At 44.9% G+C, this 23,061-nt stretch overlaps 1 long non-coding RNA gene across 1 annotated transcript in view; it reads left to right on the forward strand.

Moving 5' to 3' along the window:
• The window catches only part of LOC124552743, a 35,686-nt gene that overhangs the window by 12,329 nt on the left and 296 nt on the right, over positions 1-23,061 (forward strand). Inside the window, exon 2 of the long non-coding RNA XR_006967977.1 lies at positions 18,991-19,139. This is a non-coding gene — a long non-coding RNA (uncharacterized LOC124552743). The remainder of the gene's footprint in view (positions 1-18,990; positions 19,140-23,061) is intronic.

Raw genomic sequence — 23,061 nt, forward strand, 5'->3', positions numbered from 1 at the left:
GGAAAGGTTTTCCCTATCCTTCGCGCCCGCAGGTATCTTTCGAAGTGAAGTATAATCTGTATTAGTAAGAGGAGCCGTTAAGTGTAGCTGACGGTGATGTGAGTGTGTGAAGTGTAGTATCATGTCCGTGTTTGAGATGACGGGAAGAGGGAGGGTTTTGAAACCCGCTATCGTCACAGCCGGCTCTTCGCGAATAGCACCGAGGGGCCGCCGAGCTTCGAAGTTCCCATCCGACAAACCGGATCACCATCAACCGAATCAGACACCCTCACTTCGTGAGACGCTACCGAGAGGTTTGGAATTTAGCCCAGGATTTCGGCGCAAAGACTGCCGATCACCAACTTTACGCCACCAGCTCTGCTCGCCTTGTCGGCCAAATACAAACGTGGGAACTTAAATAGTGGCAACTATTTATTCACAACCGAAAGAGTTACGTGTTTGGACCTGTTACGCCGGCTGGTGTGGCCAAGCGGTTCTAGGCGCTTCGGTCTGGAACCGCGCCACCGCAGCGGTCGCAGGTTCGAATCCTGCCTCGGGCATGGATGTGTGTGATGTCCTTAGGTTAGTTAGGTTCAAGTAGTTCTAAGTTCTAGGGAACTGATGACCTCAGATGTTAAGTCCCATAGTGCTCAGAGCCATTTGAACCATTTTTGCACCTGTTACTGTCCTTCAAAGTAGTCACCAGCGTTATGTAGAACCCGTTGCCAGCGATGTGGAAGGCGTAGTATACCGTTGGCAGAGCCTGTTCCGTTGATAGTGCGAATGGAGCGGTCTACTGCCTGTCGAATCTTCAAATGGCTCTAAGCATTATGGGACTTAACATCTGAGGTCATCAGTCCCCTAGACTTAGAACTACACTACTGGCCATTAAAATTGCTGCAACAAGAATAAATGCAGATGATAAACGGGTATTCATTGTAAAAAATATATTATACTAGAACTGACATGTGATTACATTTTCACGCAATTTGGGTGCATAGATCATGAAAAATCAGTACCCAGAACGACCATCTCTGGCCGTAATAACGGCCTTGATACGCCTGGGAATTGAGTCAAAAAGAGCTTGGATGGCTGTTCAGGTACAGCTATCCATGCAGCTTCAACACGATACCACAGTTCATCAAGAGTAGTGACTGGCGTATTGTGAGGAGCCAGTTGCTCGGCCACCAGATCTGGAGAATGTGCCGGCCAGGGCAGCAGTCGAACATATTCTGTATCCAGCACCTGCAACATGCGGTCGTGCATTATCCTGCTGAAATTTAGGGTTTCGCTGGGATCGAATGAAGGGTAGAGCCACGGGTCGTAACACATCTGAAATGTAACGTCCACTGTTCAAAGTGCCGTCAACGCGATCAAGAGGTGACCGAGACGTGTAACCAATGGCACCCCATACCATCACGCCGGGTGATACGACAGTAAGTCGATGACGAATACACGCTTCCAATGTGCGTTCACCGCGATGCCGCCAAACACGGATGCGACCATCATGATGCTGTAAACAGAACCTGGATTCATCCGAAAAAAATGACGTTTTGCCATTCGTGCACCCAGGTTCGTCGATGAGTACACCATCGCAGACGCTCCTGTCAGTGATGCAGCGTCAATGGTAACCGCAGCCATGGTCTCCGAGCTGATAGTCCATGCTGCTGCAAACGTCGTCGAACTGTTCGTGCAGATGGTTGTTGTGTTACAAACGTCCCCACTTGCTGACTCAGGGATCGACACGTGGCTGCACGATCCGTTACAGCGATGCGGATAAGATGCCTGTCATCTCGACTGGTAGTGATACGAGGCCGTTGGGATCCAGCACGGCGCTCCGTGTTACCCTCCTGAACCCACCGATTCCATATTCTGCTAACAGTCATTGGATCTCGACCAACGCGAACAGCGATAACGCGACACGAGAAACCGCAATCGCAATAGGCTACAATCCGACCTTTATCAAAGTCGGAAACGTGATGGTACGCTTTTCTCCTCCTTACACAGTGGATCACAACAACGTTTCACCAGGCAACGCCGGTCAACTGCTGTTTGTGTATGAGAAATCGGTTCGAAACTTTCCTCATGTCAGCACGTTGTAGGTGTCGCCACAGGCGCCAACCTTGTGTGAATGCTCTGAAAAGCTAACCATTTGCATATCACAGCATCTTCTTCCTGTCGGTTAAATTTCGCGTCTGTAGCACGTCATCTTCTTGGCGTAGCAATTTTAATGGCCAGTAGTGTACTTAAATCTAACTAACCTAAGCACATCACACACAGCCATGCCCGAGGCAGGATTCGAACCTGCGATCGTAGCGGCAGCGTGGTTGCGGACTGAAGCGTCTAGAACTGCTCGGCCACAACGGCCGGCTCTGTCGAATCTCTGGAACAGTTCTGAAGCGAATGCCACGAAGTGGTTCCTTCATCTTCGGAATCAATTCATAGTCACAAAGACTTAAGTCGTATTATTGTTCGTTTTTGGAGCATCACCTGCAACCAGCTTTGCGAAAGAAGCGGCGACACTTTCTGCGCAACCCACCCATCATTTTGCACGACAATGCTCGGGCGCGTACAGCGCAAGCCGTGACTGTTCTGTTCGGTCGATGGGACTGGGAAGTACTGCACCATCCACCAAACTCCCCGGAGTTAAGTCCTTGCGACTTTGATTTGTTCCGAATATGAAGGAACCACTTCGTTGCATTCGCTTCAGAACTTCCAGAGATTCGACAGGCGGTAGACCGCTCCATTCGCGCCATCAACAGAACAGGCTCTGCTAACGGTATACTACGCCTTCCACATCGCTGGCAACGGGTTCTACACAACGCTGGCGACTACTTTGAAAGACATGAACAGGTGCAAACATGTAACTCTTTTGTATCGGTTGTGAATAAATAGTGGCCACTATTTAAGTTCCAAACCTCGTAGAAACTTTTTGAGAAAAGCATATTTGTCCTGTCAGCTAGACTGTTGTATGCTTATGCCCAACCGGGTTCGATTATTACAATCGTCTGTACTGTTGCTGGTTATTGTGACATCTTGGTGCGTATTTTAAGGTGCATTTTGGTACAAGTGCAGCTTTTCCTTTGCGTGCTGCACGTAATGAAGATGAGAACTGAACACGGTGAGTCGTCAATCGAGTATGAATAGACAGTCACGTTGTTCGTTCGTAATTCTGCATACTTCGTAAATGAAATAGGCTGCTACTTTGTTTCACTCACAACAATTTGAGCTGAGCTATTGGGTCTCGCCTTAACCAGCATCAGGAGATCGCGACGCATCGAAATGTGTAGGATATGACTGTAAACATGTGTGCTGCTCGTTTCACTTGCAAGAGCTTTAGCTGTGCCCTCAGGTCCCGTCCTAACCGCAACTGGGAAAATTCGAAATATCTGGAAAACTCACCGAATCTCATTGGCTACCGTGTACTGTCACCCGGTTGGCTACCAATTCGTCCAGCGATAAGGAGTTGCATAGCGCATTTCAGCTATACAGCTAAAGCCTGTTTTGCGATACTATCTTCGATTTATTTGCAGTAAGTATGATTTCTTTATTTCCAACTGTACGTCACTGTTCATATGTTTTTTATATGTTTATTTGTTAGCCGTTCAGCATGTTTACCATGCAGTTCGCTTCGTCAAAATACACTTTACATATTCATACAAGTATAGTTGTTACTAACTTTTACACTATACATTGTGCATATACACTCCTGGAAATTGAAATAAGAACACCGTGAATTCATTGTCCCAGGAAGGGGAAACTTTATTGACACATTCCTGGGGTCAGATACATCACATGATCACACTGACAGAACCACAGGCACATAGACACAGGCAACAGAGCATGCACAATGTCGGCACTAGTACAGTGTATATCCACCTTTCGCAGCAATGCAGGCTGCTATTCTCCCATGGAGACGATCGTAGCGATGCTGGATGTAGTCCTGTGGAACGGCTTGCCATGCCATTTCCACCTGGCGCCTCAGTTGGACCAGCGTTCGTGCTGGACGTGCAGACCGCGTGAGACGACGCTTCATCCAGTCCCAAACATGCACAATGGGGGACAGATCCGGAGATCTTGCTGGCCAGGGTAGTTGACTTACACCTTCTAGAGCACGTTGGGTGGCACGGGATACATGCGGACGTGCATTGTCCTGTTGGAACAGCAAGTTCCCTTGCCGGTCTAGGAATGGTAGAAAGATGGGTTCGATGACGGTTTGGATGTACCGTGCACTATTCAGTGTCCCCTCGACGATCACCAGTGGTGTACGGCCAGTGTAGGAGATCGCTCCCTACACCATGATGCCGGGTGTTGGCCCTGTGTGCCTCGGTCGTATGCAGTCCTGATTGTGGCGCTCACCTGCACGGCGCCAAACACGCATACGACCATCATTGGCACCAAGGCAGAAGCGACTCTCATCGCTGAAGACGACACGTCTCCATTCGTCCCTCCATTCACGCCTGTCGCGACACCGCTGGAGGCGGGCTGCACGATGTTGGGGCGTGAGCGGAAGACGGCCTAACGGTGTGCGGGACCGTAGCCCAGCTTCATGGAGACGGTTGCGAATGGTCCTTGCCGATACCCCAGGAGCAACAGTGTCCCTAATTTGCTGGGAAGTGGCGGTGCGGTCCCCTACGGCACTGCGTAGGATCCTACGGTCTTGGCGTGCATCCGTGCGTCGCTGCGGTCCGGTCCCAGGTCGACGGGCACGTGCACCTTCCGCCGACCACTGGCGACAACATCGATGTACTGTGGAGACCTCACGCCCCACGTGTTGAGCAATTCGGCGGTACGTCCACCCGGCCTCCCGCATGCCCACTATACGCCCTCGCTCAAAGTCCGTCAACTGCACATACGGTTCACGTCCACGCTGTCGCGGCATGCTACCAGTGTTAAAGACTGCGATGGAGCTCCGTATGCCACGGCAAACTGGCTGACACTGACGGCGGTTGTGCACAAATGCTGCGCAGCTAGCGCCATTCGACGGCCAACACCGCGGTTCCTGGTGTGTCCGCTGTGCCGTGCGTGTGATCATTGCTTGTACAGCCCTCTCGCAGTGTCCGGAGCAAGTATGGTGGGTCTGACACACTGGTGTCAATGTGTTCTTTTTTCCATTTCCAGGAGTGTATATATATATATATATATATATATATATATATATATATATATATATATATATATATATACTCATTTTTAGCAGTTAGTACTTTTTACATTTTACACACATCATCATTTTACATATAGACATAAATACATAAACTTCTTATTAATCAGAAGATTTCTGTAATAATCATTATGTAGTTTACATTCAAGAATTAATTATACAGTTTTACAAATTTGTTAATGATAGTTACAATATTTCATTGTTTATACATTTCTTCCACATTACTTCCAAGATATTCTTCAATTAAGTAGTATGCTTTATTTTTAACCATGTGTCTAATACCTCCTTAAATTTAAAGTGGGTGAGGGTTTTGACTGATTGTGGGAGTTTGTTATATAACTTTAGACTTACGTGTCTGCGACAACTTAGAGTACGGTATATCAACCATGCAGTTGTTTCTAGAGCTGTGCAAATGTAAATTGACTCTCTGTATAAATTGTTGTATATTTTCTTTTACGTATATTAAGCAGTTATACATATAGAGGCTTGGGAGGGTCATTATGTGTAATAGACTGAAGTTCTCCTTACAGGTTTCTCTAGGACCCAATCCTTGTATACATCTAATTGCCTGTTTTTTTCCATTTCAATACACAGTTTTTGCCTGTTGAATTACCCCATAACAGAATCCCATATTGTATCTGTGACTGAAAAAATGCACAGTAGCAGAGCATCAACAAACTTTTACTGACAGAATATCTTAGTTTTGTACAGGAGGAATACCACGCGTGTAAGTTTGCCTGTGAGAGAACTTAAATGATCATCTCATGAGAGTCTTTAGTCTATTTTTAGTCCCAATAGTTTGATACTGTGGTTTTCTTCTTTTCGTACCTTCAGATTAAAATAAATTTCCTTCGTTTCCATTACCGCTGTAGAATTCTTTTTGTAATGCCTTTACTCGATTCGTATTCTTTCTGATGAATGTGTCCCTTAAGAATCTGTGAATGCGGAAGTCTTCTTCTCCCGAGGAAGTAAGTATCGTAACCAAAACTGACTGTTTTATTTATTTTTCAGAATATGGCTACGGACGTGATGTGTTAGTCGCCGTGTTCTTTACGTCGCCTGACGCTTGTTGACTCCGTCACTGGTCAAAACGTGCCGTCTGACATCGGAAGGTGTCACTAGTATCGTAATTTTCATCTAATCCGAATTTGCGATAGCCTGCTAGATGTCGGCTTCGACCAATGACGTGATGGTATTTCCTGCTCTGACATTATTTCCTGATGCACATTTTGAACTGTGTTGCCCCATACTCTACAGCGTTGTTCATTTTCATGTTTTCGCTGGTTCTTTTCAATTTTTTAAGCTCTGCTATGAATCAGAAAAACATTGTCCTCTGCCTAAAAAATTCTGCTGTAGTTTCTATTTTGTCGGTAATTTTAACATTTCGACGAGTTATTACACATTGCTGTTGTGAAATACGAAGCCAGCTGCAAGTCCCGCTAGCGCGCCTCATTTTGCCTCGTTTTTTGGGATGCCGGAAGTGTCGGCTGTGGCATCCTGCAACTGCATGTCACTGTCCTGAATTCGGTTGAGGAGATTGATTACGTGAGGGGTTTTCTTCAAAATTTGTATCCCCTCCCACCACTTGCTGAGATGTGGTCCGAACCACCCTCCCCCTTTCCCCCATATGCGAGATTTATCCCGTCACCGGGTGAAAATACGTAAAAATGAATTTTTTAAAATTTGTTTTAAGCATTGATTGACACACTTTAATAAAACCATGTTATATTTACTAAGTGCATTAAACATTCTCTTTTAGCATTGATTAAAAACACTTTATTTTAAAGATGCCAACCCTGAATAGTAATCGGCCGGAAAACACAGATGGAGACGGACAAACATACTCTGTGGCAAATAGTGTTGGACCTTTAGCAGGATCCCTAAAACACTGACCATATATATATATATATATATATATATATATATATATATATATATATATATATATTAAATGTCGCAGAACCTTTACTTGCCTTTGCAGATGAAATACGACATTGTTTGTACCTTCCTTTGTTCCGTATGATTACGTGGCTTTTCAGTCTCTTGATTTATATGATCACTAAGATAATTCTTGGTGAACTTCAGCTTAGCTTCCTGCCACTAACGGTTCACTTCTTGCTCGCACACACGTGTTTCGACTTGCCGCCGTGTAACAGTTTTGATACAAATTTGTGTGGAACACAGTGAGACCGTCTTGCCGCGCAGCAGGGAAGTCGCCAGGCGACATCTCGCGCGGCGCGTGTCTCAGGCCGGAGAACCCTCTGTACCCACTCGTGTACCCTCACTTCGAAGAGGCCATAAAGACAGATGAGCACTTCAATGATGTCTGCGCTCAGGATTAATTATACAAAACGTTATCCGTTATTTTGTAGGGCGGGCAACCACAGCCAAACTTCGACATTTTTTCAAAGAAAATTCCGCACTGCCTGTATGAATGAGTTTTGTCTGCGCGAGCGCTTTCTGGGTTTCGGTCAGTCAGTCAGGCCGTGTTCTTCTGCCGCGCGGCTCCTCTCAACTAGCATGGTCATTGCCGCTAACATCATTTAAAAAATTAAAAAAAAATTTAAAATTTTTACTACTGTTTTCACCATATGACGGTACATTGGACATGAATGGTGGGGAGTGGCTACGGGGCAATGTTCAACGTTACTATGTTATAAATAGCGTATACTGCCTGAGGATGCACCGATAAGTGGTGCGAAACCGGTCGCAGATTTAATAAAAATCATTCATACAGCCAGTGCGGAACTTTCTTTGAAAAAAATTTATCCGTTATACTAATGTATGGTCTCTGAATTAAGAAGTTGACTTGGGATTTTCATTTTCCCCTTCCCCCCTTTAAACGATATTTGGTGAGATTTTGCCAGACACCTCTCCAATCCCACCGTTTTGAGTTGACGTAATTAATTGGGAACTACAAGGTGATGCACAAAAATATTGCTCAAATTCAGGATTTTTTTCTGCATACTGGAATGTAGTAGACAAATGGGGTTTGCTGCAACGAATAAAACATACATTGACGTTTTTATTGCTATTTTTTATTGAAAAATATTTATATTTCCACTGTGTTACTGGTATTTTCCCGAAGCAGCTCTGAAAGGCGTTAGGTCGACGGTTGTTATAACTACGGTTGTGGTTATCTGAAACATGCAATTAACACATCACCCTGATCCTTACAGCTGTAATTTCAGTTCATCGCAAGGACTTGGAAAAAAATACCCCTCAATTATAGATATTTGAAAAAACTGGCCATTTTTGGACCTCCCTTCTTTGACCGAAAAAATATCAACATAAAAAAATTGGCTTCAAGGGAGAGCAAAAATCATTAAAGCTCTATGAAAATTGTAGCGTATATGACGACAACCATGCCGAAAAACGTGGTTTTGACAGAAACGCGTTTAAAATTTGACAAGCATTTATCATATAAAAAACGAACTAAGGTTGAAACTTTTAGGATATCATCGATGCGTGGTCCAGAACAACTATCGCCCCGGCTAATGGATGGTCGCTTTGTGCTACTTTGACCTGATAAGGCCACATTTTCGTCCTCAAAGCTCTTTTCGTCGCTGATCGCATCGCCGCTATCTTCTCTTATCTTCACAGCACCGGCGCATTTCGTCACCGATTTTGACTTGGAGGGCATTTGCGACGTGCATTAATGCAGTATGGCCTACATTGAATAAACATACGGCCAAGACTGAAGAAGACAGTTTCACTTCGGCTGGGTGTTATTTTTGGAGCGTATCTCCAGTTTTGAAAAAAACCGCCCAAACAACGCTCCAGGAAATCATCAGGTTTAGTCAAATACAGTAGTTATAAATAGGGGTGATGGTATCGGTAACGACTTGTGGCAATGGTGTTTTGTGTTTATAACTTTCCAATTCACCGTTTGCTTTAGCCCACAGAACCGTTACTTTTTGGAGTTCGCGCATAATATTTTGGGGAATAATTCTTCAATGTATTATACATTCGAATTCCACAATAAAAAAATTTCGTCACACTGTCTTCCCCCTTAGTGGACAGCCTCTTAGACATGCGCACTAGCTTCTTGGAAAGGTGTAATAACATATTGTAGCAATTGTTTACATTTACGGCCTACTCTTGAAATTTACAAACATAATTTGTACGAGCGTAACAGGTTGGTATGTTCTACTTGAGCTATATAGTTAAATTTCAGCATGGGTTGCTAGCTTCATTTATTTATCCCAAAAATGTTTTTCTTTTCAGTTAGTTCCGGGTAACGTTGTCTCCACGCCAGTAGTAGAGTTTTGTTTTTTCTGTTCTGACGGGCACAGTTACAGTTTTGATTGTGATACATAAGCTCTGCGTACGATGACGATCCGAAACGTTATGACCACCTCCTTAACAGCAAGTCGGTTCACCTTCGAGACGGAATACAGCAGCGATTCGACAGGCCCTCGGTAGGCTTGTCGGGCTCTGTGGCTCCAGACGGCTGCGCTCGGGTCCCGCAGTTTCCGTAGGGTTAGAGCCAGTGGCTTGTGGCCGAGCACGTGCTACCCGATACCATCCCAGGCGTCTTCCAGCGGGTTGGCGTCAGGTGACTTCGGTCGCCGGGGCATCAACGTCAGTTCACTACGATGCACCTCAAACCACTGTGGCAGGATTCTGGCCTCGTGACGCGGACAGTTGGCCCGCTGGAAGATGCCATCGCCGTCAGGGAAGGCATCCGATGTGAAGAGATGCAGGTGATCCGCAGTAACGCTCACACAGTGCACAGCTGTCGCGGTGCCTTCGATTAACACCGCAGGCCCTATGGAAGCCTGCACGCCGCGCGGGATTAGCCGAGCGGTCTACAGCGCTGCAGTCCCGGCGGAGGTTCGAGTCCTCCCTCGGGCATGGGTGTGCGTGTTTGTCCTTAGGATAATTTAGGTTAAGTAGTGTGTAAGCTTAGGGATTGATGACCTTAGCAATTAAGCTCCGTAAGATTTCACACACATTTGAACACTTTTTTTGAAGCCTGCACGACTGTCCCCCGTGGCATAGCGTGTAAGCATTATAGCAGGGAAGGCGAATCGTCGACTTAGGTTCAGTGGGAGGTTTTTAGGGAAGTGTGGTGCAGGAGGATCTGCAGCGAATTGACGCATGGTGCAGAGAATGGCAATTGAATCTCAATGTAGACAAGTGTAATGTGCTGCGAATATATAGAAAGATAGATCCCTTATCATTTAGCTACAATATAGCAGTTCAGCAACTGGAAGCAGTTAATTCCATAAATTATCTAGGATTACGCATTAGGAGTGATTTAAAATGGAATGATCATATAAAGTTGATCGTCGGTGAAGCAGATGCCAGACTGAGATTCATTGGAAGAATCCTAAGGAAATGCAATCCGAAAACAAAGGAAGTAGGTTACAGTACGCTTGTTCGCCCACTGCTTGAATACTGCTCAGCAGTGTTGGATCCGTACCAGATAGGGTTGATAGAAGAGATAGAGAAGATCCAACGGAGAGCAGCGCGCTTCGTTACAGGATCATTTAGTAATCGCGAAAGCGATTCGGAGATGATAGATAAACTCCAGTGGAAGACTCTGCAGGAGAGACGCTCAGTAGCTCGGTACAGGCTTTTGTTGAAGTTTAGAGAACATACCTTCACTGAGGAGTCAAGCAGTATATTGCTCCCTCCTACGTATATCTCGCGAAGAGACCGTGAGGATAAAATCAGAGAGATTAGAGCCCACACAGAGGCATACCGACAATCCTCCTTTCCACGAACAATACGAGACTGGAATAGAAGGGAGAACCGATAGAGGTACTCAAGGTACCCTCCGCCACACACCGTCAGGTGGCTTGCGGAGTATGGACGTAGATGTAGATGTAGATCTGTACAGGAAGCTAGTGCGACCCATTGTTGAGCACTGTTCGAGGGTATGGCATCCGTTCCAGGTCGGATTAAAAGAAAACGTCGAAGCAATACAGGGGTGGGCTGCTGGCTTTGCTACCGGCAGGTTCGATCGACATGCAAGTGTTACGGATATTCTTCGGGAGCTCAGTTGGTAATCGCTGGACTGACGAAGACATTCATTTCGAAGAGCACTACCGAGAAACTAAAAGACAACCGGCATTCGAAGCTGACTGCAGAACGATTCTACCGCCGCGAACATACGTTTCGCGAAGGATCACCAAGAAAGTTAACAGAAATTAGAGCTCGTAGAGCTCGTATGAAGGCATCCCCCCCCATGAACCATGGACCTTGCCGTTGGTGGGGAGGCTTGCGTGCCTCAGCGATACAGATAGCCGTACCGTAGGTGCAACCACAACGGAGGGGTATCTGTTGAGAGGCCAGGCAAACGTGTGGTTCCTGAAGAGGGGCAGCAGCCTTTTCAGTAGTTGCAAGGGCAACAGTCTGGATGATTGACTGATCTGGCCTTGTAACAATAACCAAAACGGCCTTGCTGTGCTGGTACTGCGAACGGCTGAAAGCAAGGGGAAACTACAGCCGTAATTTTTCCCGAGGGCATGCAGCTTTACTGTATGATTACATGATGATGGCGTCCTCTTGGGTCAAATATTCCGGAGGTAAAATAGTCCCCCATTCGGATCTCCGGGCGGGGACTACTCAAGAGGATGTCGTTATCAGGAGAAAGAAAACTGGCATTCTACGGATCGGAGCGTGGAATGTCAGATCCCTTAATCGGGCAGGTAGGTTAGAAAATTTAAAAAGGGAAATGGATAGGTTAAAGTAAGATATAGTGGGAATTAGTGAAGTTCGGTGGCAGGAGGAACAAGACTTCTGGTCAGGTGACTACAGGGTTATAAACACAAAATCAAATAGGGGTAATGCAGGAGTAGGTTTAATAATGAATAGGAAAATAGGAATGCAGGTAAGCTACTACAAACAGCATAGTGAACGCATTATTGTGGCCAAGATAGATACGAAGCCCACGCCTACTACAGTAGTACAAGTTTATATGCCAACTAGCTCTGCAGATGACGAAGAAATTGAAGAAATGTATGATGAAATAAAAGAAATTATTCAGATTGTGAAGGGAGACGAAAATTTAATAGTCATGGGTGACTGGAATTCGAGTGTAGGAAAAGGGAGAGAAGGAAACATAGTAGGTGAATATGGATTGGGGGACAAAAATGAAAGAGGAAGCCGCCTGGTCGAATTTTGCACAGAGCACAACATAATCATAACTAACACTTGGTTTAAGAATCATGAAAGAAGGTTGTATACATGGAAGAACCCTGGAGATACTAAAAGGTATCAGATAGATTATATAATGTTAAGACAGAGATTTAGGAACCAGGTTTTAAATTGTAAGACATTTCCAGGGGCAGATGAGGACTCTGACCACAATCTATTGGTTATGACCTGTAGATTAAAACTGAAGAAACTGCAAAAAGGTGGGAATTTAACGAGATGGGACCTGGATAAACTAAAAGAACCAGAGGTTGTACAGAGATTCAGGGAGAGCATAAGGGAGCAATTGACAGGAATGGGGGAAATAAATACAGTAGAAGAAGAATGGGTAGCTTTGAGGGATGAAGTAGTGAAGGCAGCAGAGGATCAAGTAGGTAAAAAGACGAGGGCTAGTAGGAATCCTTGGGTAACAGAAGAAATATTGAATTTAATTGATGAAAGGAGAAAATATAAAAATGCAGTAAGTGAAACAGGCAAAAAGGAATACAAACGTCTCAAAAATGAGATCGACAGGAAGTGCAAAATGGCTAAGCAGGGATGGCTAGAGGACAAATGTAAGGATGTAGAGGCCTATCTCACTAGGGGTAAGATAGATACCGCCTACAGGAAAATTAAAGAGACCTTTGGAGATAAGAGAACCACTTGTATGAATATCAAGAGCTCAGATGGAAACCCAGTTCTAAGCAAAGAAGGGAAAGCAGAAAGGTGGAAGGAGTATATAGAGGGTCTATACAAGGGCAATGTACTTGAGGACAATACTATGGAAATGGAAGAGGATGTAGATGAAGATGAAATGGGAGATATGATACTGCGTGAAGAGTTTGACAGAGCACTGAAAGACCTGAGTCGAAACAAGGCCCCCGGAGTAGACAATATTCCATTGGAACTACTGACGGCCGTGGGAGAGCCAGTCCTGACAAAACTCTACCATCTGGTGAGCAAGATGTATGAAACAGGCGAAATACCCTCAGACTTCAAGAAGAATATAATAATTCCAATCCCAAAGAAAGCAGGTGTTGACAGATGTGAAAATTACCGAACTATCAGCTTAATAAGTCACAGCTGCAAAATACTAACACGAATTCTTTACAGACGAATGGAAAAACTAGTAGAAGCCAACCTCGGGGAAGATCAGTTTGGATTCCGTAGAAACACTGGAACACGTGAGGCAATACTGACCTTACGACTTATCTTAGAAGAAAGATTAAGGAAAGGCAAACCTACGTTTCTAGCATTTGTAGACTTAGAGAAAGCTTTTGACAATGTTGACTGGAATACTCTCTTTCAAATTCTAAAGGTGGCAGGGGTAAAATACAGGGAGCGAAAGGCTATTTACAATTTGTACAGAAACCAGATGGCAGTTATAAGAGTCGAGGGACATGAAAGGGAAGCAGTGGTTGGGAAGGGAGTAAGACAGGGTTGTAGCCTCTCCCCGATGTTGTTCAATCTGTGTATTGAGCAAGCAGTAAAGGAAACAAAAGAAAAATTCGGAGTAGGTATTAAAATTCATGGAGAAGAAATAAAAACTTTGAGGTTCGCCGATGACATTGTAATTCTGTCAGAGACAGCAAAGGACTTGGAAGAGCAGTTGAATGGAATGGACAGTGTCTTGAAAGGAGGATATAAGATGAACATCAACAAAAGCAAAACAAGGATAATGGAATGTAGTCTAATTAAGTCGGGTGATGCTGAGGGAATTAGATTAGGAAATGAGACACTTAAAGTAGTAAAGGAGTTTTGCTATTTGGGGAGTAAAATAACTGATGATGGTCGAAGTAGAGAGGATATAAAATGTAGACTGGCAATGGCAAGGAAAGCGTTTCTGAAGAAGAGAAATTTGTTAACATCCAGTATTGATTTAAGTGTCAGGAAGTCATTTCTGAAAGTATTCGTATGGAGTTTAGCCATGTATGGAAGTGAAACATGGACGATAAATAGTTTGGACAAGAAGAGAATAGAAGCTTTTGAAATGTGGTGCTACAGAAGAATGCTGAAGATTATATGGGTAGATCACATAACTAATGAGGAGGTATTGAATAGAATTGGGGAGAAGAGAAGTTTGTGGCACAACTTGACCAGAATAAGGGATCGGTTGGTAGGGCATGTTCTGAGGCATCAAGGGATCACCAATTTAGTATTGGAGGGCAGCGTGGAGGGTAAAAATCGTAGAGGGAGACCAAGAGATGAATACACTAAGCAGATTCAGAAGGATGTAGGTTGCAGTAGGTACTGGGAGATGAAAAAGCTTGCACAGGATAGAGTAGCATGGAGAGCTGCATCAAACCAGTCTCAGGACTGAAGACCACAACAACAACAACATGAAGGCATATACATAGTCTTTTTCCCCTCCTCTGTTTGGGAGTAGCCGGCCGGAGTGGCCGAGCTGTACTAGGCGCTGCAGTCTGGAACCGCGCGACCGCTACGGTCGCAGGTTCGAATCCTGCCTCGGGTATGGATGTGTGTGATGTCCTTAGGTTAGTTGGGTTTAAGTAGTTCTAAGTTCTAAGCGACTGATGACCTCAGAAGTTAAGTCCCAAAGCGCTCAGAGCGATTTGAACCATCTGTTTGGGAGTAGAACAGGAAAGGAAGTGACTAGTACTCTCCGCCAGGTACCGTACCGTGGCTTGGGGAGTATGGATGTATATGTAGATAATACAGCTCCCGTGCCTACTGCAGCCGTAACTGCAGATGTCGCTGGGTGAAGTCGGAAGTAGGTAGGGGTCGCCTGCTGCCGCGCGTTGGACGGCGCCTTCCAGAAAACTGGCGCCCGCTCCAGCACTGCTCTCTGTCGCCAGGTCTGTCACAACCGCCACCTGTCCCACTTTTCAGAGGAGACGAGCCTCGAGCCTCCAGCCGCCCCGTGACCTTGGGCGGACGTCGAACACCTTGCCGTACACTTGTGGCCTCACTCTCCTTCAGCCGCTTTCCCTGTCACTGACGGAAGTAGAAGTAACTCGAGGCCTGCCGCAGGGAACTGCGTTGGCATCCTTGCTTGTTGTGATGTATGTTAATAACCTGTCAGATAACATTAATTTCAAACCAAGAGTCTTTTTTATTACAATGAAACAATGTATAATAAAATACTATCTGAAAAAGCTGCACAAATTTTCAGTCAGGTCTTAGATTTCGAAGGGCAACTTGTTTCAGATGTTCAGAATCGTAAAATTGTGCACTTCACACAACGAAAAAGCTTTGTATCCTGATTACAATATGATTTAATCACATTAGCAACCAGTCGACTCATACAAATACCTGATAAAACACTTTGTGCGGATATGGAATGGAACGGTCACCTAAGTTCAGTCGTAGGTAAAGCGGGCGGCTGAGTTCATTTTATTGGCAGGATAACAGGGAACTTGATAGATCTAGAAAGGAGATTGCTTGCAAAACACTCGTGAGACTCATCATAGAATATTGCTCAAATGTGTGCCACCTGTGCCAAGTAGGACTGCAAAGGAGACTGTTTACGAACACTTCTTTTTCCCGTCTTAAAACAGTGCTCATTTTTTGTGGAAACCCTTATTAAATGAGGAATCTAAGAGTGTAAGACAGTCCCCTGCGTACCATATCCGTAGGGACCAGAAAGACAAGTTCAGCATAATTCCACGTCGCACAGAGTCATTTAAGCAGTCATCGGTCCTGCACTTCGTACACGAAATCTAAATCTATGGTGCAGTGAGAAGTACCCTCTGCCATACACTGGAGAATGGCTTGTAGATTATGAATGCAGACGTAGACGTATCCGAGCTGCTATCGGTACTTTTTCGCTCAGTGCACTGACTGTCGGTTACCAGAAACCTTACGCTTCCGCCTCTCCTTCCCTTCCTCTAATGAAAACACCGCAAGTGCCGTAACCCGAGCTCAGTAGACCCAAAATATGCGAACACGTCTCTCGGCTTATCCGTAGATACTCGGCCGTTTCTGACGAAACGACTGTCAGAGATTCCGACGTAATTTGGATGCATTTTAGCGCAGCCCCGTTTTCGAAACCCAGTTACTGTTTTTGTCTAATTTGTTTATTTTTCTCGTTTATGTCCATAGCAAGTTACTATACGATTATTTCGTGTCAAGTTAGGGGATGCAAGGGCGTTATATTAATCGTAAAATTACATCTGGGTTTGACAATAAGTCTAATTCATATTATATTATACAGGGCGTTCAAAAAGAAAAGTCTAGAATACTTTGAGAGGAGGTAGTACTCATCGAAACAAGAAAAACAAGTCCAGTAAACATGGATGCGAAAATGCATACTTTCTGCCATAAACGCGTGTTTACAGGAGGTGTTCAACGAGGCGTCCATTCATAACAATGCACTCCTCTGCTCTCCGGCACAAGGATGACGAACCTTTTGAAGTATACCCGCTTGTTGTTGTGCCAGCTGGCACACATCGAATACGCGACCCTGTAGTGTCCACACATTGTTGACTGTCGTGGCATAGACCAACTCCTTCAAGTTTCCCCATAACCAAATGTCTAGGGGACTGAGGTCTGGCGAACGAGCAGGCTCGATGACATCAACTTTCATCTGGCATCCCTAGGCAAGGAGGTTTGACGGTAATCTTTCAATATTTGTATTTGTTGCTGCAGTGGCACAGCCTCCAGCTAGGTAGGAGATACATTAATGAGAAAGTCCAGATAATGGGTCCCAGTTAAACCTTGTGGTAGTAGTATGGCCCTATTAATCTGTCGCCAAGTACGCTCGATTGAGAATCGGTTTTGGTGCCGTCTTTCCTGGATTGCTTGCGCATTTACACCTGCTCGTACATGCTGGTTATGGAAATTCACAACACCATCTCTCGTGAACCTGCCTCATCAGTAAATAAAATGTTGGATGTAAACAGTGGATCTGCGGCACACTTCCGCAACAGCCGTTGACAGAACCGCCGCCTGCCGTGACGATCCTGTGGCCTTAGGGCCTGAACGAGGTGTGGATGATATGGGTACAGCAATCGTTACTGACGTACCCCCAGATACGAGGGTGAGGGACGCCTTCTGCTGCTGCCGATCGTCGCACACTGGTCCCAGGGGTTTCTTCATCGAACGTAGGAGGCGCTCCTCCGTGTCAGGAGGGGCCTCCCACTGTCAGTCTACCGAGGTGCGAGGGCACCTCTCAGACGCTGGAAAAGTCTGCCAAACAGTTGATCAGAGGGCACTCTGCGCTGTGGACATTTTTTCAGCGTAGGGGGCATCGGCTCACAGGCTACCTCCATTTGCTAAACCACAGCACAATATCATATCCGCCATTTCACTGGTCGAGTAGTAGACTTCCATTTCTAAAAGTGGTAGAAGAGAGAAAATGTAAATGTACGTACAAACATCAATAACAGTAAACACTTAAGTAAATCCGCGTGTGGAAGATGGTAAAACACTATGATACATACCAAGGGCTGACAGCACTGTACAATAAAGAGTCATAGACACGACGAAAACTAACGTAGCATCGAACCGCACAACTGACTGCATGCCACCTAATGGTAGGTAGAGAACCGTGAGTATGACAGCACAATACCCTGCCTACACATTTGGCGGAGCACCAACGCAAGCGTCGCGCAGCCCCTCCATAAACACGTGTCTATCTCGGAAAGTATGCGTTTCCCGGACCCATCTTTATTGGACTTATTTTTCTTGTTTCGATGAGTACTGCCACCTCTCAAAGTATCTGACTTTTTTTTTTGAACACTTTTTTTTTGAACACCCTGTATGATACATGTGTGTACGGTATTTTCAGGAGATGCGACATTTTTGAAATTCTTATATTCTTGTATTTCGTTCTTGTATCAGTTGCCTATTTTGTTCTTATGTCTGCTCTCGAGGAAGATTTGGTGCATTCTCTTTATGATACCGTTTGTGAAAACATTCGAAACAGAAGTTTCAACAGCACGAGCACTGCGCCAAGGGGGTTTGCCACAGAGAGATTTCTTCGTATGGATGTGACGTGGGAAAGAAACGTCGTTAACATTGCTGAAGATTTCACGCGTTGGCAATAATTTCGCGGCAAACCACGCATAACGGACAACTTTTCCGAAAAGTGACGCTTCCTATTGATTAAGAATCAAGACACAATAGAGAAATTTCACCGAAAACAATATGACATAAATTTTCCATTCACTTTTCCCCCCCTTTTTTTTAAATTTGTTGATCAGACATACAGTCACTTAACGAATAAGAACAACGTTATTTGAGTATGCACTGGAAAACATTCGCATAGTAATATTTTAAGGACTGGGTAGATAAATGAAATAAACAATAAAATAAAATAACATAAAAATGCAGTAATCGGGTTTCGAACTCGGGATGCAAAAGTGAAAATCTGCGCCGCTAGCCACTTTGCGACTAGCTGGGCTGAGCTTATCGCGCGCTAAAAGGCATTGGAATTCGTCGGAAACTTTGATGACGGTCGTTTCCTCAGAAACGGTCGAGTATCTACGGATCAACCGAGACACTAGTTCGGTTATCTTGACCCCTCTTCCTCTGAGTGAAGTTTCTGAGAAATCGGGTTACGGCACCTCACGTGTTCTCCTCGTAAATTGTGAAGATAAGAACGTATTGCTGCACCAGGATTTGAGGCCACTGCTTCCGCGCTGGTGTGCATTAGCAACCTCGGCCCAGTTTTGACGCTGCGGACACGCTGGGAGCAGTCATTTCGACAATACTGCTAAAAGCCGGTGTTTATTGTTTTGCAGTTGGTGCTGAACTCGGAAGAGGATGCAGGCGACATCGAGGCGATGCAAGAGGAGTCGGCCAACGAGGGCGGCTTCGACGTCAGTGTCGGTGGCGACGGCGCGGAGGAGGGGCAGGCGGAGTGGCTGGAGCGGCGCGGCGTCCCTGCCAGGTGGGCGGCTGTCCAGGGCTCCAGACGTACTGGAACATCAGCCACGGGGTAGCAGGGGGGCGCGAGTCACCTGCGAGCGTAGAGGACGTGTAGGTCGCACTGCCCTAAAAGAGGACTGGAGCGAGTTTTCGACTCACTGTTAACACTGTGCATGCAATGCCCCTTTTTTATTTGAACTTAACAACTCTCTATTGCAATATGCTGACATGCATGTGAAGGGTCAGCCAAAAGTCCCTTAGCAGTTGAAAATGCAATTCACAGATTTATTTATTTAGTTCGTAAGGCTCACATGTAGTGTAAAATATACATTAGTATATGTATATAACAATAATACAGAAAGACAAAACTAATTAAATGTCAATATCTAAGTTTTTTAAGCCGCATAAGAGCTGTATCGTCAGCTTTCATGAGGTCGCTGCAACTCCCCTGTTAGGAACGCAAGGGGTATTCATCCCTAATGTGCTTGACTGTCTGGTTCGGAGCTCCACAGTCACAAACCGGAGATGGTGAAGCACACCATTTGTAAAGTGAATCTCGCGCGCCGGCCGAGCCCAGTGCGAGCTCTGTTCAGTTGGACCCACAGCTTCCTGTTGAGTTCTGTGCCAGCAGTATCAACAGTTATACTTTCGGAGCCACTCACGCTTTGCAGGATTTTCAATAAGTTGGCGCTTCTGACCAAACAGGTGTCTCACCTCGATATTTCTGGCATCTAGCTGTTCTACTTGATTTCTTAAACGGAATCTATTTCGTCGTAGGGGTAATTCCAGATTCTCCTGTAGCTTGCAGTATTCTCTAAGCGAGGCCTCACTTCTGTGGATTTCTTGTTCATATGTGTTCCTCAGCAGAGAAAGTCAAGAAATAGGTGTTGGCTGGATTGTCCCAGTAATTAACTGCATAGTGTGGTCCAACCGGACGTCGATCAGGTTGGTGTGGCAGCTGATGAGCCACACCAGGGCGCAGTACTGGCTGCTGACAAGACCGGGGCAATGGATGACATGCTCCCCATGTCATTTCACAAAATGTGTTAATAATGTTGTTACGAGTTTTTATCTTGGCAGCGGCATTTGCAAGATGTCTTTTACAAGAAAGGATGCGGTCAAGGGCGACACCAGCGTACATCGGGTACTCGTATGGCGAATGGAATGCGTACTGGAATGCGGTAGGCAAATGGGGTTTACTGCAACGAATAAAGCGTACATAGAAGTTTATATTAGTATTTTTTATTCAAAAATGTTAATATCTTCACTGTGTAACTGGGATTTTCCCGAGGCAGCTCTGAAAGGAGGTAGATCGACGGTTGTCGCTGTAACTCCCGTTGTGGTTATCTGAAACATGAAAACAGCATATGTCTTTGAGCCTTACATATGTGATTTCACTTCATCATAGGGATTTGCAAACAAACAAAAATTGGCAAAATTAATGATATTTGAAAAAATGGCCATTTTTGGAACCTTCCTTTTGCTGAAAAAATACTAAATATTAACATAAAAAATATCGGCTACGGTGAACTGAAGAGAATTCAATTAGCTTCAACAAAACTTGAAACTTCGGGAAATCATCGATACCTGGTCCATAATGACTACCGCCCTGGCTGGTGGATGGCATTTCATCGCCGATTTTGATTTGAAGGACATTTGCCAAGTTCACTAACGCAGTGTGGACTACACTGAATGGACATATGGCCAAATTTGAAGCAATGTTGACAATTTCGCTTCGGCTAGATGTTATTTTTGGAGCGTATCTACAAATGAGACTATTGAAACTTTCGTTCACATTTTGAGTAAAACCACCCAAGCAACGATCCAGAAAATGCGGTTTACTCAAATCGGTATAAATAGGAGTGATGGCGTCGGTAACGACTTGTGGCAATGTCGTTTTGTGTTTATAGCTTTCCAGTTCACCGTTTGCTTTAGCGCGCTGCTAACTGGACAAGGATTGCTCGCCATCAGCACGGGAGTGATGTTGAGGCTTACCATCCGATGAACTCTTGTAAAGTAGTGGGGCGCAAATAGCATTGTACGTATTCTCAGCAGAGTCGGCGTTAACACGAACAGCTTTGCCATATACAAAAATGGTCCAAATGGCTCTAAAGACTATGGGACTTAACATCTGAGGTCATCAGTCCCCTAGAACTTAGAACTACTTAAACCTAACTAACCTAAGGACATCACACACATCCACGCCCGAGGCAGGATTGAACCTGCGACCGTAGCAGTCGCGCGGTTCCAGACTGAAGCGCCTAGAACCGCTCGGCGACCGTGGCCGGCCTTGCCATATACAGCTGACAGCGTCTGCGAGGTGTCAGCATAAGAAAAGTGTAACTCTACTACGTGTTCGAGACACTTATAAACGTTTGTACCATAAGAATCGGTCCTAAACATCTGGTTGACGCAACGAAGGAAGTGTGAGCGCGGAACCCGTTCTCTAACGCCGAGGCAAGCTGTCCACGCTCGGCTTCAAACGTTCACAGAATCGTTACCTTTTGAAGTACGCGCATAATATTTTGGGCAATAATTCTTCAATGTATTTACATTCGAATTCCGTAATAAAAAAGATTCGAGTTTTTTGGACCGTCACCCTGTCGTTCCCCCTTTAGCCAATTCCGATTGCCGGCCGCTGTGGACGAGCAGTTCTGGGCGCTTGAGTCCGGAACCGCGCGACTGCTACGGTCGCAGGTTCGAATCCTGCCTCGGGCATGGATGTGTGTGATGTCCTTAGGTTAGTTGGGTTTAAGTAGTTCTAAGTTCTAGGGGACTGATGACCTCAGATGTTAAGTCCCATAGTGCTAAGAGCCATTTGAAGCAATTCCGATTGAAGACGATCGAACGCTGTATGTTGCGGATACAAGGACTACCGGCGTTAAGTTGTGCAAGTATGTTCGGCCACTGCGCTAGCCGTGCCTACACAAAAAAATGGCTCTGAGCATTATGGCTTCTTTTCTTCTGAGGCCATCAGTCCCCTAGAACTTAGAACTACTTAAACCTAACTAACCTAAGGACATCGCACACATCCATGCCCGAGACAGGATTCGAACCTGCGACCGTAGCGGTCGCGCGGTTCCAGACGTGCCTACGCAGATGGGATACACTTCCCAGACTGACATCTAAGACGAGGACGAAACTTTGACTGACGTGTTTACATAAAAATGGTAAATAAACGTACGACATAAAACATCCTTTCCGTTGTTATTGTTCATTTTTATAGAAGTACTTCTAATGCTAGTTTTTGCAGGTAATGTCTTCCTGTAATTAATTTCCAGCCAGTGAGTGAACGTCATTTCGGCGAATAATTCGAACTTAAAACAGCTTTGTCCAATTTCACGAAAAACAATGTATTTTTGTTGCTGTTTTTCCCGTCTTGTGTAAATTATTTACATTGCATTTCGCGTTTGTTGTACGTTGCTACATTACTCGTAATTTTTTTAAAAAAGAGTAACATACGATCAAAAGTTGCAAAATATTACGTCAATTTTTTCAAGCGTAGCTGAATACATATTTTTGTTTCTTGAAAAGTAAAACTGGACCAAAGTAAATCATTTTATCGTTTGGACCATAGCAGTGTGTAAATTCTTAATTTGGCGCAAAAATGAACCCAATTGGGCGCTTTGTTCAGTTACTATGGTTAAAAATCGAAAATTCGTTTTTTTTAAATTTTTTTAATATAAATGACGGTTTGGGGAGGGTGCAGTAACGGCGTACTTCCGCTGCCGGCTATTGCAAAGATTGTTAGCCTAATCCGTTATTGACATTTTAACTTTTGAAACTTTTGAAAAATTGTTTTTCCTAAGTAGACTGGCTATTGCAATATAGACATTTCTTCCAGCGGTAGACCATTACAGAGTTTTGATCTAGTTTCGTAGCTACATTTGGTTCGTTAGCTCTATTCTAGATGAGTATTGGTGTTTACTGGAATGGTGCGAGCA

Source organism: Schistocerca americana, chromosome 10, assembly GCF_021461395.2.
Source record: "Schistocerca americana isolate TAMUIC-IGC-003095 chromosome 10, iqSchAmer2.1, whole genome shotgun sequence".
Lineage (NCBI taxonomy): Eukaryota > Metazoa > Arthropoda > Insecta > Orthoptera > Acrididae > Schistocerca > Schistocerca americana.